Source organism: Triturus cristatus, chromosome 7 (assembly GCF_964204655.1).
Source record: "Triturus cristatus chromosome 7, aTriCri1.1, whole genome shotgun sequence".
NCBI classification, from domain to species: domain Eukaryota; kingdom Metazoa; phylum Chordata; class Amphibia; order Caudata; family Salamandridae; genus Triturus; species Triturus cristatus.
Window position 1 is genome coordinate 1,834,080,526 of NC_140590.1, and position 14,551 is coordinate 1,834,095,076.

The 14,551-nt window shown below is 49.5% G+C and overlaps 1 protein-coding gene across 1 annotated transcript in view; it reads right to left on the reverse strand.

The window, feature by feature from the left end:
• LOC146813348 (uncharacterized) overlaps window positions 1-14,551 on the reverse strand; it is a 54,128-nt gene that overhangs the window by 28,950 nt on the left and 10,627 nt on the right. The gene's annotated exons all lie outside the window — the stretch shown is intronic.

Below are 14,551 nucleotides of genomic sequence, written 5' to 3' on the forward strand. Positions count from 1 at the left end.
GACTAGGCTGAGGGGCCCCCGCACAGGGTGCCCGTATAGGAGTTCGAAGGGGCTAAAACCGAGGGACTTCTGGGGAACTTCCCGGTAGGCGAAGAGGAGGCACGGGAGCAGTACATCCCACTGGCGACGGAGAGGCTCTTCCAATCCCCCAATCATCCCTTTGAGAGTGCGGTTAAAACGCTCCACTAGTCCGTTCCCTTGGGGGTGATAGGGGGTCGTGAATCTGTAGGTGACCCCGCATTGTTGCCAGAGGGACTTCATGTATTTGGATATGAAGTTCGTACCCCGGTCGCTGACGACTTCTCGGGGGAAGCCTACCCGGGAGAAGATCCCCATCAGGGCCCGGCCAACCACCGGAGCGGTCACTGTCCGTAGGGACACCGCCTCGGGGTAGCGGGTGGCATGGTCCACTAGTACCAAGATGAACATGTGTCCTTGTGCCGTGCGGGGGTCCAGAGGTCCCACAATGTCTATCCCCACCCTCTCGAACGGGGTGGTGACCACCGGGAAGGGTTGTAGAGGGGCCTTCAGCTTCCGGCCACTCTTCCCGCTGGCTTGGAATGTGGGGCAAGATCGGCAGTGGTTCAGGACGTCATTCCTCATTTTCGGCCAAAAAAAGTGGGTCACCAGGCGACTGTACGTTTTGTCCTGGCCCAGGTGTCCAGCCAGGGGGACATCGTGGGCCAGGTTGAGCAGAAAGTCTTGGAAGCGGAGCGGTACCACCAGAACTCGACCGGCCCCCAGCTCGGCGATTCTTTGCTCGCTGTAGAGCAGGTCGTTATCCCAGTAGACCCAGTGGGTTCCGGTGGTGTCCCCGGCGTTTTGGGTGCTGGCTTGTTGGCGGAGTCCCTCGAGGGAGGGACAGGTCTTTTGTTCCTGGCGGAACTGTTCTTGGGTGGGCCCCCCTTCTTGCCGCCACTGAGCCAGATCCGGAAGGTCCTGGTGTGGCGCGTCTTCTTCGGTAGTCGGGTCCGGTAGGTCGGACTCGCCGTTGTCCCCTACAGGGGCCACCGGGGGCGGAGGTGCTGGCCATTCGGTTTCTTCTGATCGGGGGGCGGCCCGGGCGGCCATGGATCGGGTGGTTATGCAGGCCCAGTCCGGGAGGCCCAGCATCCCCAAGTGCTCTCTTCTCTCGACGGTGGCCCACGGGGAACTCTCGAGGTCATTCCCCAGGAGGCAGTCCACGGGGGCATCGTCCCGGACCGTCACCTTCAGTAGGCCGGAGACCCCTCCCCATTCAAACGGGACGCAGGCCATCTTACACATGCTCTCAGAGTTGTCCGCCGAGCGGACGGGGCAGAGAATGTTCGGTAGGATCTGCTCGGGCTTCACCAGGTGACAGCGGACGGCCGTCACGCTGGCGCCGATGTCACGCAAGGCCTCGGCTCTCTGTCCATTAATGGTCACCCACTGACCGTATTTTCTGGTGTTGGCGGGTAGGGGGGCCCGCGGAACCATGTCTCTTCCCCCTAAGCATGCCAGGACCATGGCGGCCGGTTCCCACCCTTGCTGGGCCGGCTCATACTCTTCGGGTCCCTCCGATGATTGCTCTTCCCCTAGGGCAGCGGCAGCTACCTGGCGGGGCTTGGGTGTTTGGTTTAGCGGGCAGTTCGGATCATTGGCGTAGTGGCCTAGTCGCTGGCACCGGTGGCACGTGACGTTGGCTCGGTACCCAGGCCGCAACGGGGGGTTGCCCCGGCCGGCCGGAGCCGGGGTGCTGGCCACGGGTGTTGCGGGCAAGGCGTCTCTCCCTCGCCCCTGGCCCCCTCCTCCTCCCCGAGGACGGTGCTGGCCTTGGTTGTTTCTGTTCTGTTCGTGTGGCCCCCTCCGGCCCACTCGGGTGCTTTCCCATCGGTCAGCTTCTGCGGCGAGCTGCCGGGGGTCAGTCAGCTTACTGTCGAGTAGGTGCTGCCTGAGCTCGACGAAACAGTTGTTTGACAGGTGCTCCCATACCATAAGGTTGAAGAGTTGTTCGTAGGTGGTGACCTGACTTCCCTTTATCCAACCCTCGAAGGCCCGGCTGAAATAGTTCACGTACTCTACCCAAGTTGTACCTGGGATCCGGGTGCAATCTCTGAACCTCTGGCGGTACATCTCGGGCGTGAGGCCGTAGCGGGTGAGGAGGGCAGCCTTCATGTGGTCGTAGGACGACATTTGGTGATCGGGGAGCTGTAGCAGGGCATCGCGACCCTCGTTGATAAATCTCCCCCAAAGTCCGGCTCCCCAATCACTCCGGTCGATCCGGTGGGAGGTCATTGCGATCTCATAGGCTTTAAACCACTGTTGTATGTCGTCTTCTCGGACATACTCGCGGACCACATCCTTGGGGATGTGAACTTTTTTCTCAATTGGCCCCGGGGTGTGTGGTCGCTCAGGCACCCCCAGTTCCTTATTCTGTTTGCGCAGTTCTATTTCCGCCAGTTGGCGCTCGTGCTCGAGCGTTATTTTTTTCTCTTCCAGCTCTCTCTGTCTCTGCTTTTCCTCTCGTTCCTCTCGAAGCCGCATATGCTCGAGGTTGAGTTTCTGTTCAGCTAACTTGAGTTCCCCATCCATCTTGAGTCGTGCCATCTCTAATTCGTGTAATCTGACTCTGTCTCTTTCTCGTATCTCCTCCTGCGAGAGGCCCGTTCCCTGCTCCTCGGAAGCCGTGGCGTTCCCCTCTGGTGTGATGCTGTTTTGGTCGGAGGGTCCTGCGACCCCCGTTTCTGTCCATGACTCAAGAGCGCGCTTTAGATCATCCTTGGTACTCAGGCCGGTGGTAGCAATGCCAAGTTCTATGCAAAATTGTCTCAGTTCGCGGTGGTTGTATTCTTCTAATTTCTCCATTTGGAACTTCTCGGTGGAGCTGCTATCTTTGCTCGACATCGTGCTTTGTCGTGGGGTGAGCTACTCTCTGTACGATTACGCGTTGATTCGGATCGCGCCGCTGGCCACCAATGTTAGAAAAGGTAGACGGACCGGGAGGGTCGGCCGGGGTCAGGAGGAGAGGTCTCCGGGGAGAGCCGTCTCCAGCGATCGTACAGATAAGTAACTTCCCCCCCACAGACAGATGCCACACAAGGATAAGGTTCAGTGTTCTTTATAAGCACTTATTTAAGGTACGGTGGAATGATACAAGGAGGTCTGGACTCAGGGGTCCCCTCGATTATAGTCTCGCAAGGTAGGGAAGGGGGTAGCGGGACAGTCTATTTACCAATCAGGTAGTTCGGATGAGATGATGATGAGCTCACAATCCTCGAGCTTGGTGGTACGGGCCGCGGCAGCGCCAGCAGGTCCCGGTGTGGATGGTCGATACAACGGGCCGCGGCAGCGCCAGCAGGTCCCCGGAAGATATACGGTCCGCGGCAGCGCCAGCAGGTCCCGGTGAGGATGGTCGTTACAACGGGCCGCGGCAGCGCCAGCAGGTCCCAGGAAGATATACGGTCCGCGGCAGCGCCAGCAGGTCCCGGTGAGGATGGTCGTTACAACGGGCCGCGGCAGCGCCAGCAGGTCCCAGGAAGATATACGGTCCGCGGCAGTGCCAGCAGGTCCCGGTGAGGATGGTCGTTACAACGGGCCGCGGCAGCGCCAGCAGGTCCCAGGAAGATGAATGTTGCAGAAGGCCGCGGCAGCGCCAGCAGGCAGGACGATGGTTCACAAGAGCGGGCTATGGCAGCGCCAGTAGACCGTCAAGGTTGAGTTCACTCGGTGTCTCTCGACTCCAGGATACAACTGCCTTCCTGCTCCGGAGCTGCCTCAGTTATAGGGCTGGTGCCCTTTGATGTCCGGACCCTCGCACTTGGAGGTCGGAGGGCCCGGGATGAAGGTGTCCAGACACCCAGCAGGGGGTGGAGCCAGCGCCTGGGGGAGCTGGAGGCGATCGGCACCTGGCGGGGGAAGAGCTCTTGACACTTCGTTCTCCCATTGACCTGCCAAGTGGTCCGCTCACCTCCTGGGTGGATGGTGGTGCCGGGATGTCGGGGCCGGCCAGGCCCGGGGTTAGGGTCGAGGGGAGGCCAGGCGGCCGCGTGGTGCAGGGCCCAAGATGGCGGCTTGACCCGGCCGGGGAAGCCGGTGGGGCTGGACCCCGTGATGAGTAAGGGTCCGAGGGCAAAGGGTCCGTCGGGAGACGGAGTACAGGTGCTTGTCGCGGGGTTATGCCAGGTGGGCCGGAGTCCGGGCCCTGTCGAGCGGGGAGGGAGCAAGTCGCCTGTGAGGCCTGTCCAACAAGGAGGATCTTGTTTAAGTCTCTTGCCGGAAGTTGCAGGTAATTGCACTTTCGATGCCATGGTCGGGATATTTCTTGCATTAGTAGAACAAACCCTGTGCGTCGATACTTCAGGTAAGTATGAGGATTTGCTAGGGGTAGTGACGTTGATACCACAAGCTGCAGGAGCGTTTGATTTCAATCTTTTAGTGTGATGAAGTAGGCGTTTGCACCTACCCATGAAGTGAGGTATGAAAAACTCAGGAAAAGGCTGGCCTCATATACGCGAACTTACAAAATTACCTCATAAAAAACAGTAAAGTCGGCAAATAGCGTTGACCTCCAATGTTGAAAGAAGCTCATTCAAAGAAATTGCGTGTGATGCACAGGAAACATCGAAAAAATTAAGTTGCAGGGCGCCATGTGAGGAAACATGAAGAAAACAACAGGAAGAGAAACAAAATGGCGGCTGCTAGCTAAAAGAGTCACCTGCAAATTTTCATCACTTCTCCATGTGTTTGAAGACTGAAGAAGGCATCACCCTGAAGAACAACCATTCCGATTCAGGAATATGCCAACATAGTAGGAAGAAAGGCGCTGGAACCGCTCCTGAAGAAACCGCGAAGTCCGGCACGATGCGAAGCTCCATCATCAGGCGGCCATCTTGGGTCACGGTGCGCGCCACTCCTCTAATTCAGTGCTTTTAACGGGAGAGTACCTGCACTTCTCAGCACTGCTTCAGTGGTTTTAATGGTAGAGTACCGTCACTTCTCAGCTTCACTACAGTGCTTTTAATGAGAGAGTAAAAACAGTTCTCAGCACTGCTCCAGTGTTTTTAATGGGCGAGCACCAGCATTTCTCTTCACTGCTTCAGTGCTTTTAATGGGAAAGAACCAGAACTTCTCAGCACTGATTCTGTACTTTATAATTGGGGGTAGGCGAGGTCATCGCTTCCTTTTAAACCTGCCGGTCTTTTACTTTCATCGCCCACGGAGCTGCTGGCTGTGACGATTTGGAGGTGCTGAGGTGCATTTGGGGATCAGTGTGTTGCCGGGACTGCGAGGACCAGCGTGCCCTGCCTGACTTTGTGCTTCACGCACCTGGTTCCTCTTCTCGGCCCCTCCCCCTACTTCTCCATCCACTACATTAAGCCTCGCGGCCCCCGCTTCGCGGGAGCCGCTCGCAGGCGAGGTCATCGCTTCCTTTTAAACCTGCCGGTCTTTTACTTTCATCGCCCACGGAGCTGCTGGCTGTGACGATTTGGAGGTGCTGAGGTGCATTTGGGGATCAGTGTGTTGCCGGGACTGCGAGGACCAGCGTGCCCTGCCTGACTTTGTGCTTCACGCACCTGGTTCCTCTTCTCGGCCCCTCCCCTCCACTACAATTAAGACTGGAACTGGTCACGCGTTAGCGGGACGCGTGCGGGGCTAAGGCTGGGGCTAAGCCTGGGCAAAGGGTGGGCCGTCTGAGGCCGTCCGAGGACGATCGTGGACGGGACGGGCCACCCCTCTAACCTCCTCAGCTTGGTGAGAGAATTGTTTACGTAACGCCTAAAGTTTTAGTAATTCGTGGATATTTTTTGATCTTAGAGCATAGTTGGACTGGTTTATTTCTTTTTATGCATATTTTCCTCTATAGCTCATAAGATGCCTCTTGACGCTGACAATCCCCGTACCTTAACAGTTAACACCTCTAAAGGTCTAGTGTCAGGAACAATCGATCAGTTCTTCAAACGCGTAACTACTGTTTTGGAGAAAGAAATAGCGGATACTGAAAAGCGCTTATCCTTAGATCTCCTAACAGGCAAACGTTCCTCACTGGGTATGATTGGTAATGCTCTCTCCCCAGATGTGTTAAACGAGGGAGCAGGTACCTCCAAAACCCACTCTACGCACGGAAGGACAAAAAAAATTCCACATATCGATCCCTCAGGCGTGGTTCCCTTATCTGATAACATAACTATCCTAACACTTTCAGGGCTATCAGATTCTCCGAACCTAGTTATCACCCCTCCGCCGATTGTGGAACCAGAGGTTAATAGACAACCAGCAAGAAAGAGACGTTGTATCCCAATGAAGTCATCTGTGGCTAAAAAGAAGAAGGCTAAACCTTCAGCCCAAAACCCGAATCTATTAGGCTCTGTACCGCAAAAAAACTCCCATTCAACTATTAATGCTTTGGGAGTATCTTCTAGCCATGATATCATGACTGACCTACTTACAAAAATAGAGATTTTGTTTAAATCTCTTTTACTTCCACTTTTGGAAAGGTCTAGATTGATAAATGCACACCTGGAAGACTTAAGTAAACAAGTGGAAAGAAACAATTTAGCTACCTCTGAACTGCTTAATATTTACACCAAAAGCAGTTCCAATGAACAACACCCCTCGACATCTTTCGTGGCAATGCAACTCCCACCTACCGATAATTTGCCGATATCGACCATTGCTCGGGGGGAAAACTCTGTGGCAACATTATCTAATAAAACCACAGAGTTTGGCAAATCCCACCATGCAATAAACGGCAAAGAATTGGACGGGGAGAAAAAGGTAGTAAATAGTCCTAAAATTGCACTCCCAGAAGCAACTGACGAGACAAAAAGCAAAAATGCTAATATTTCCCAGGGAACAACTAATGTGAGGAAGAGGCCTATAAAAGACCAAGAGAATAGCGATTGGTTATCCCAGTCCCAATATATTCCGCCAAGTAGAAGAGTGGACTTACCCCCAGAATCAGCCCCATACACAATTATTCTGACAGGGGTTCCTGAACTACCAGAAGGCGTAAGGGAGGACTTTTATGCGTTAAAAAACAAAACCATTCATTGGTTGACCCATAATAGACCCCTCCCTGCTCACATAAATGGAGAAATTCTTATGGTGAGACGTACATGCTGGGTAGGAACAAGACCAAAGGAAAGAAAGGGGGACGTTATTATTATAAACTTTAGAGATCACAGGGCGGTTAGATGCATAGGGGATTGGTATGAAGCTAGAGGGGAGGAAGCAATCTCCACACACTTTGTTAACTACTTCTACCCAAGAGAATTGATTTCCCATCCTAAACCCTACGCTAGAAAAGAACCCCCATTTAATCGGAGGGCAGAAGAGAGGTATTCTTCCTATCAAGCCCCTCGCAACCACTTCTCTAATCTCCAGTTAAGTGATGGGTTCCTGAATAGCAACCATCAACTTTGTCAGGATTTAAATCCATCTTCTTGGAATAATTATCCTTATAAACATCAGAGGTTCAATATACCTACTGCTAATCCTTATGCAGTTTTGTATAGTTTGGAAGATGTAGACTGACTCAAGGATGGAGATACCCAACCATGGAAACCCATAGAATTTTGTCAATTTTCTTCTAATGGTAAGGACCCCGTAACTGAAAACGTGGAAATTCAAATAACAGAAAATATTGGTCCACAAATGGTTCAACATCCTCTACAAACTGGTGACATAGTCACTACCCCAATGAGGAATAATTGTAGCGACTCTCATGGACAGTTGGGGCGCATAGAATTAAGAGCTTTAGAGAACCCCACTGTAGTGGAAGCTACTAATATAAATAAAAGCCCTAGTATAAGAGAATCTGACATTAGATTAGAAATTATGTCATGGAACATCGCTGGCCTATGCCCCAAAATAACGGATGGGTCCTTAATGGACTTTGTCGAAGATCACCATGTAATCTGTTTACAAGAGACATGGTCCACCGATGAACAACATTTGATGGGCTATAAAACATATTTTTCACCTGCTGTTGCGGGCCCCCACGGTAGGGCAAAGGGGGGCTTGACGATATTTATAAAAAACACCATACCTGGGTTAAAAGTAACCCCCCTTAGACTCCATACTAATTATCAGGTTCTGAAACTCACATTTACAAGGAAGGGGGTAGTATTTCTAGTGAACTTCTATGATAACCTCCCTGAATGTGAGAGATTAGAACTGTTTGGGGCACTTCGTAATAAACTCCTTACATTGACAAGAAAAATACAAGGGTCAGAAGTCCCTAGCATCGTTTGGGGCGGCGATTTTAATCACCACCCCTGCAGCGTGAAAAACAGTGATATTTGTGGGGTGGGGGAAGAAACTGATAATCATGTGTCTCATTTTAGTCACACAAAGTTGGGTGATTCTCTTAATGAAATGATGTCAGAATTAGGCCTGGTGATTTTAAATAAAATAAATTCTTCCTCAGGACAGTTACAGCCTACCTATTTGGGTAGGGGCTGGGAGACAACAATTGATTATTTCTTGGTCTCAGCTACATTGGAAAATAAAGCTCTGGGCTTTAGATTAATAAATAATATATTAAGTGATCATGCAGCCCTGGTTTTTACCTTGACCATTGATGAGGGGAAATTTACCCCTTATACGATGTTGACTGTTCTTGCTCAGAATAAGATCCACCTTACAAAATTAAATGGCTTCACCATAGGTTGGGGCAAGATAGAACCAGAAGCACTAACCAAGAAGGTGGTCCAGGCGGCATATCCCGCAATTGGGAAATGTTTAGACAGTGATACTAATCAATTAGAATTACTGCACAATTTTAGAACAATATTAGAGAAAGTAAAAGATCTTTTAACACGCACTAACAAAGGGGAAAAGGACGAGAAAAGAGGGTGGTTTAGCCATGAATGCACCCTAGCTCATAAACTTTTAAAAAAGCCTTGACAAAACCTGTAAGAGATCAAGAGGAAATTAGTGATTTAAGGAGGTCCTACCGCCTAGCTTGTAAAAAAAGAAAACAGGAATTAAAAAAATCTCTATGGGATCAATTATATGAGAGTTCCCAGGCAAAAAATGGTGAGATGTTTTGGAAGGTGGTTAAGACCCCCTTCCTGACCGATAGTTGTGATCAACCAAGAGTTGAAGTGGCGATTGACGGCGTAACATCGGTAAACCACTTCTCTAAAGTTTTTAGCAAAACACAAGTAGTGGACCCATTAGAAAAGACGAACGATAGCCCTCAAGAAATCTCATTTCCGATTCCATTAACCTTTGAATTACACGAAGTTATAAATGCCGTTAAAGCTAGTAAATCTGGAAAAGCCCCCGGACCAGATGGTGTACCAGTTGATTTTTTTAAATTTAAACTTGACCTGTGGGCGCCAATTCTGAAGGGGGTGTTCGATGCGGCAATGAATCACGGGTTAATTGAAACTTGGACTCAATCAATTATGATTCCGATCTTCAAGAAAGGAAATAGAGAGGAGGCCTCCTGCTATCGGCCAATATCGTTACTAGACTCTCTTGGCAAAGTTTTGGGAAGGGTGGTATTACAGCGACTACAGGAGTGGGCAGAAGACCATAATATATTATCTGTTTTTCAGTTCGGCTTCCGGGAGGGCTTCGGTACAATTGAACAGGCATTGAATTTAAGCCTATTGATGGGAAAATATGTCACAGCTAAGGAGGGAAGACTATATATGGTCTATGTCGACCTTACTGCGGCATTTGACTGTGTTTCCCATTCAAAGCTTTGGTCCGTTCTTACTGAGATGGGCATAGATCCAGCCCTGGTAAATCTCCTTCGTGCATTGTACTCTAACGCATCGTCCAGGGTCCGCTTTGGAACAAAGGGTGAAGTTTCCGAGTCCTTTAGGGTGGAACGCGGCGTGAGGCAGGGTTGTGTCTTGGCCCCCTTTCTCTTCTCACTCTACACCAATGGTCTGGAAGTAGAGATGTTGAAAGGGGCCCTTGACCTCCCCCAAACAAAAGAGCACCTCATTCCAGCGCTTCTGTATGCGGATGACGCTGTTATCTTAGCGCGTACTCCGCGAGAATTGCAGAAATCCCTAGATAGGTACTCGACGTTTATGGGCACCCTGGATCTGAAAATAAATATAAAAAAAACATATGTGATGGTGGCAGGAAGGGGTACAAAAAGAGGAAAGTCTATTTTTCTAGACAAAGAGAGGCTGGATTCCACAACCCAATACTCGTATCTTGGAGTCATGATTGATGAAAAACTTAACTGGAAAGCGGCTATTGAAGCTCGCAAACACCATCTTATGCGAGCAATAACGGCACTCATAAAATTTTCCCAGAAATTAGGAAAGAGACCACCCGTAGAATTGCTTCGCATTTATGTAGCGAAGTGCCACTCAATCGCACTCTACGGGGCAGGCCTGTGGGGGCATAAAAATACGACTGCGCTGCAAGTTGCAGAGAACACCTTTATGAGATTTCTCTTGATGACTTCCAAATGCGCATCCACTTTTTCCTGTCATGCTGAACTTGGCATGGCCCACATTGAGGATCTGGCCAAAATTCAACCCCTCCTCTTGTGGCGCCGTATTTGGACATCATCAAAGAATTTCCTTACTAAGGAGATAGCAGCAGACTGTATGTCTTTGGAGCATGCAGGGAAAATTGAGTGGCTGCTTTATGTAAAGAAGTTTTTCATTGATTTGGGTTTGTCCAAATATTATGTTAACCCTGAATTAATATCTGAGATCTCTAAGAAAGAATTAAAAACAATAGCTCTCTCTTTTTTGGAAGAAATACGATTAACTAAAGAGATAACTAAGACATCTGTTCAACACTCCATAATAGTCGCAACCACATTGTACATTGAACCATATTTGACCTATGTTGATTCCCAATTTGAGCGATTCTTGTTAACACGTTTTAGACTGAATGTTTTTCACAGGCTTGTAGCATTCCCTAAACGTAACGCATGGAAAGAGGTTTTGGAGGCGTGTCCCTGTGATGAAACTTCGGTTCAAACAACAATGCACACGGTCCTGTTTTGCAAGTTTTACGCTGAGCACCGTAATAGATGGCTAATTCCACTATTAAGAACTCTTGGTTTCAGACGATGTCGCCCTGCTATGCTGCACCTACAATTTTTGAATACTGTACTTATCACAAAAACTGTTGTGACATTTTTAAAGTGTATCTTCCAACATAGATCAAATCTTGGTTAAAATAATCGTTGTTATTTTAAATAATTCTATGTACTAAGTTTACTGTGGATGATATGTCTTTGTATGTACTTTTATGGTTATAATTGCTTCTATATAACCGAATAAAGATTTAATAATAATAATAATAATAATTGGGGGTACCAGCACTTCTCAGCACTGCTTCAGTGTTTTTTTTTTTATTATTATTATTATTTTTTTTTATTCAGCATAATTAAAACTTACAATGAATAACTTTAACAATACCCGCAGTTATTATTAGTTTGTACGAATAAAATTCAATATATCATCTTAACTCATAGCTGAATCCATTTCCCTCCTTCCTCATCGCCTACAAATATATACCACATGCACCTTTCAAAGAAGGTGCAATATGCAAATTATGAATAATAAAGTGCTGTGCAGAACCATTTCACCATAATCAAGTTATTATATTCAATTTTTCCCCTAAGGGTGGGGAACTAATCCCTCACGTTCTAGATACATAGAATAAAGAGCTGTACATAGTAACATTTACATAATAAACCATTATTTCGCTAACACACTTAACTCATCCCATTTTGATCTAAAACACTTAGGGGTATATTCACAAGAACGTGTGCTAAACATCACCAAAAAATGCTAACGCAACTTTACACATCGCAGCCCATCGCGGGCTAACCCCGTGTTAATATGGAATTCACAACACGGCTGTACCATGCGATAGTCCGCCGAAAATGCAGCCAATGTCTGCGATACAACCACCCCAACGGAGATAAAAACACAAACCACAACACCAGAAAACTGACAATGAGGCAATCCGTGATGAGGTAAGCAGGGATAAACCCCGCCAGGACTGCAAAACACATGGCAGGCGCGAATAAGCACAACAAAAACATGAAAAAGTAAGACAGACCAAACAGAAAATAACAGCCGACCAAAATGGAGGCAACCTGAGTCAGCAGACAACCCATCCAAACCCATTGGCAACAAAACATTATACATGGCAGGCCAACTTGGACAAGATGAATGCAGCCTGAGAGCAGAGGAGGACAATGGCAGAAAACCAGAACTCCAGCAATGATGTGAAAGGCACAAACAAGCAGCAACACGGCAACAACAAGAAGGCAGCAATGCGCACCGGAGGTGGGAGTCCAGCGCCACACTAGGAACTGGATGACATGGAGGAAATGGTCTCCACCGCATCAGTCTTGAGATGGTTGCAGGACACAGGGACCGGAAACTACACCAAACAGCAGACACAACAGCAACAGGGAGAGGAACCAGCAGGGACTGGGGGACGGGGGAGATGGGCACAATGGCACACATGCAGAACTAAGTACAGCACAACTGCAGAAAAACCATGCCCAGGAGTAACAACACCAACCAGGTGCACAAGTCACACAACCCGGCAATGTCACACCACTGAACAGGCACAGAAGTGAACACAACACCGCCTGAAAGGGAGAAGGGTGAGCTGAATCAGAGCTTAAGGGACATCTCACACTCAATGCAGCACACACACACATAGGAAGCAGAGCACCCCAACATCCAACACAATGTGGTACAAACACCAACTTGTGCACAACCAAACACAGGACACAAGTGCACCCGCCTGTGGCGGTAAATGGCCATAGGCATCTGGCAAAGCACAAAACAGGGACATGATAATGCACAAGTACAAACACACACGGATGGCAGGGAGCCAGAGAGTCGGTGACACACATTGGCATACAATTCAAGACACAATACAGTTGAAGGCAAGTGAAAGTGCGGAAACTTTATCAACAAGTGCGAGTCAGTACGGCCAAGAGAAGTGCCACAATATGCAGACCAACGCAGCAGCATGTCTGAATGAGGAACGTAGGAAAGCGCCCATGTCCACCTCGGGGGGAGTCCCTCACCAACACAAGTCAGTGCCAACCCGCTTTGGTTGTCTGCGCCTGTAACATGAGTCCTGGCCAATGCAGCCATGTCCACTGTCGTCTCGGGACTTGTGACCATATCTACAGCATGCAACCATGTGTCATGACAAGTGCAATGGCTCACATCCAGTTGCGGCTGCAGGTACATTGTCACTCGTCCATGAACACGAGTGCAGCTGCGTAGGCAAACATCTGGTGATGAGCGACCGTCGTCCAACACATCTGACTAACCCTGGGCATATACTACGCTATGCTCGCAGAGCCTGCGTAGTTTGCGCTACTACGCACTAGGGGAATTGCACGTAGCACAGTGCAAACACACATAGCGCAGTGCAGCGGTCATTTTTTGCTTGCTCGCGGTCCTCAACGTCAAGTTGGCGACCGCGAGCAAGCAAAATGACATCCCAGCGAGACTTTTACCTCGTTCGCGATCAGCGACATCAAGTTGTCGATCGCGAGCGTGGAAAATAAATCTCCCGGCGAGATTCTCAACGCGGAATGGTCAGGTTTCTCATTGCGAGAGGTCGCGTATTCTCACGACCGCTCGCGATGAGAAACTACCAGTCCGCATTGAGAAAGCTACCGCTCGAGTAAAAATCTACTCGAGCGGCAGAAAACTACAGCTCGTACTGTGCAAGATGCCATTTTCAATGATTGCACAGTGCCGGATGCTTGTCCGCACTGTGCAATCATTGAAAACGGCATCTTGCACAGTGCCAACAGGGTACAACGCAGTTCGCGAAGTGCTACGCATGGCTCGAGTAGTGCGAAGTGCACTTTGCATAGCTATGCGTAGCACTACTTCGCGAACTATGCCCAGGGTTAAAATAAACCTCCCGGCGAGATTCTCAGCAGGGGGAGGTCAGGTTTCTCATTGCGAGTGGTCGCGTATGCTTGTGACCACTCGCGATGAGAAAATACCAGTCCGCGTTGAGAAAGCTGCCGCTCGAGCACAAATCTACTTGAGTGGCAGAAAACGACCGCTTGTACTGTGCAAGATGCTGTTTGCAATGATTGCACAGTGCGGACAAGCATCCGGCACTGTGCAATCAGTGCCAACAGCATTTCCATACCGCACAACGCAGTTCACGTAGCTACGCGTCGCTTCGCGTGCGTAGTGCGAACTGCACTTCGAGTACCTATGTGTAGCGCTACTACACAAACTACGCACAGGGTTACATCTGACATGTCGTTGATGTAATCCATCAGCTGACCAGGACAGATGTGCTGACTCCAACCAGTGGACCCAATGTGCACCAAAGCCCAATCGGGTAATGGCTCAATGTGCTCGCTGCACAAGACGACTCATGCAGTCTCCCAGGTTCAGTTTCCAGCCTGCATGCCAAACATTCATGCATGCCATAAGCGGTCATTCTGGTGACACCCTGGTCATGGTCCAACAGGGGCGCACACACACATCGAAATCCAGGTCAGCTACCGTTATGTTGGAGAGGCAGACATCCATGGACCACTCGAATATGCACGAGCGACAATGCAACACAGGCTGCATGCAGGTGAAGTGCG